The sequence below is a fragment of the Elephantulus edwardii genome, unplaced genomic scaffold, assembly GCF_000299155.1.
Source record: "Elephantulus edwardii isolate Elephantulus edwardi_28Jun2011 unplaced genomic scaffold, EleEdw1.0 scaffold00217, whole genome shotgun sequence".
Lineage (NCBI taxonomy): Eukaryota > Metazoa > Chordata > Mammalia > Macroscelidea > Macroscelididae > Elephantulus > Elephantulus edwardii.
The window spans coordinates 959338-962438 of NW_006399967.1; the positions used below are offsets into that span (position 1 = coordinate 959338).

The 3101-nt window shown below is 42.2% G+C and overlaps 1 pseudogene; it reads left to right on the forward strand.

Annotated features, from left to right (window-relative positions):
• The first annotated feature begins 2106 nt into the window (after positions 1 to 2106).
• Positions 2107 to 2667, forward strand: LOC102873578 (annotated as a pseudogene).
• Positions 2668 to 3101: the final 434 nt, after the last annotated feature.

Here is a 3101-nt window from a genome sequence, read left to right on the forward strand (position 1 = left end):
TTTTAATATTCCTTCATAGTTCCACAATTACCTTCTTCCCCCCAGTCCTCTTTGCAATATACCTCTTATTCTAGGCTGTTGTTATACATATAATGCCTAATCATATATTCCTTTTAAACAGTTATTTCCTTCACCTGTTCCAATGACTGTATCATTACTAATATTATTATTATTTTCATTATTTATCCTCTCTTTTCTTAGTTTCCCCTAATATCCATGTCAGTCCCATTTTATAACAGTGGTGTTATGCAGTATTTATCCTTTTGTGACTGAGTTATTTCACTCAGCATAATGTCTTCAAGGATCATCCATGTTCTGTAATATTCTATGAGTTCCTTGTTTTTCAGTGCTGTGTAGTATTCCATTATGTGAACATACCATAGTTTTTCTATCCATTCATTTATCATGGGCACTTGAGTTTCTTCCATCTCTTTGCTATTGTGAATAATGCAGCAGCAAACATGGGTATGGATATATCTGTTTTGGTGGTAGCTCTGCTTTCTTCAGGGTTTATTCCTATCACCTCCAGGTCTTTATATGTCATGATAACACTTTGCTTTGTCTTCTCTGGCTGTCCTTTGAAATAGTCTGTCCAACTCTCTTCTTTATTCCTTCCTTTTGATCTAGCTTATCTGCCTTGTAGAGTAAGTTTCAAAGTCTCTTCTGATAACTATGTTTCTCTTCCTTGTTTTTTTAAATTTTTTTAAAATTTTTTTAAATTTTATTAGTGTGTTTGTGTATGTGTATGTAGGTGTGTGTGTGTACCATCAAATCGGATCTGACTGGTACAGGAGGAGATTGTCCCTCCTTCCTCGGCAGAGCATCTGGTGGATTTGAACCGTGCGCCTCTGGGATTGCAGTGCAATTTCCTGCCGCTAGGCCACCAGAGCTCCCCTTCTTTCTTGTTTTTCTAATGACTTTTCATTTTCCTCATGGATGATGTCCTTGATGCCATCCCCTAATTCATCTGGTCCTCCTCATTGGTATTGAATGCATCAAATCTATGCATGAGATAGTCTCTAATAGGAATAAGGAACTCATAGAGTTGTATTTATTTTCTTTAGCCTCAACTAGAACTTGCATTTGAGCAGCTCATAGTCTGTTTGTCCTTGATTTTGTTCTGACTGATGCTATTGGGTTCCTCTATCACTTGTTTCCACAAATATAGATTATCTGATTTCCTGCGTGTTCTGTCCAGTGATGTCCATGTATATAACTGTCCTTTATATTATTTAGGGGGGAGAAAGAGAGTATTTTTCATGAATGTACCACTGGACATGCAAACTTCTGTCATATGATCTTCAGTCTCATTTCTGTTATGACAGTCATATTTTCTAACTACCGAGTATTCTTTGTTTTCAACTCTCATATAAGAAGATTGAAACTGAGACAGAAAAATAGAAGCTTAAAGACATTTACAGGCAAAACTAGGAGATGAGAAAATTCCTTACCGTGTAACACTGATAGTTAACATAGCTCTGGTGACCTAGTGGTAAGAAGCTCCACTGCGATCCCCATGGGCACACATTTTGAGGCGACCAACTGCCCTGTGGGAGAAGGATGGGCGATCTCCTCCCCTGCAGTTAACAGCTTTTGAAAATCCACCGGAGAGTCAGCTATGAGTCGCTTCCAACCCTACAGTACAAACAACAACAACATTAGCTACTGTAGAGTTGGTTCTTGGATTAAAGGAAATCGTCGAACTTCAAGTCACTTCAGATATTGTACTCTCAAATTAAGTAGCCGCGGTGGGGTAGTAAAAGGCTTTGGTTTCACAGTCCATTATGTGTTATACTGCTAACCAAACGTCAATGGTTCAAATCCATCAGCTGTTCCTCAGAAGACAGACTGCAATTTCCTCCTGTGAGGATTTCCACCCTCAGAATTCCAAAGAAGCATCACCATGGGGTACAACTGACTTGATGATGGTGTGTTAGGTTTTCTTTTAACTCTAAAATGAGAAGCTTATGTTGATACTCTTAACAAAATTGTAAAGACCATGGTCAGAGAAGCTTCTAAAGTTCAGGCTATGACTTTACAAAGAGACTAACATTAGCTTTTCTGTTTGGCTTTGTTCCTTAATAAAAGAACTTTGGGGAGGTGAAGATGGTGGCGGCCAGGGCGGGAGTCCTGGGAATATGATGACTGCAGAGGGCAGCCCGGAACATGGTGCCGCTGGGTGCACAGACAGCCTCCCACATCACCAAGGACGTGCTCCCGGGGTCCTAACCCAAGACCCCAGAAGAGCGGGCTGCCACCGCCAAGAAATATAATATACGAGTCGAAGACTATGAGCCGTACCCGGATGAGGGCCTGGGGTATGGAGACCACCCGAAACTCCCTGACCGCTCACAACATGAGAGGGACCCATGGTATGACTGGGACCACCCGGACCTGAGGTTGAACTGGGGTGAACCGCTCCACTGAAATCTAGACATGTACATACGGAACCGTGTGGACACCTCACCCACACCTGTTTCTTGGGATGTCATGTGTAAGCAACTTCTCGGCTTCGTAGCGTTCATGGAGTTCATGTTCTGGGTTGGGGAGACGTACCCCACCCACCAGCCAGTGGGGCCAAAGCAGTATCCTTATAACAATCTGTACCTGGAACGAGGCGGCGATCCCAACAAAGAGCCTGAACCGCTGGTTCACTATGAGATCTGAGCAGGCTTCCTGGGCTCTTATGCCCCCTACCTAGGACTCTCTGATTCTTAGAGATTAACCTTAATGAAATCTCTAATAAAACTTAGTGCTGTGGGGAAAAAATAAATAGATATAGATAGATGATAGATAGATAGATAGATAGATAGATAGATAGATAGATAGATAGATAGATGATAGATAGATAAAAGAACTTTGTTGTACTTATATTACTAACACACGTCAGTGGTTTTGTGGAATATAACTGGGCTGAAGAATAAAAAACCAGGTTGCTGACACTACTTGTGGCTAAGAGCTCTGGTGGCCTGGCCTGTAAGGAGTCTTCCTGTGATGCGAAAGACGGCACCTCTCCGGCTGCTCAAATCCAACCGCGACTCCTTGGGAGAAAGATGGACGGTATCCTCCTCTCGTGCGGCTCACAGCCTTGGAAACCCAGC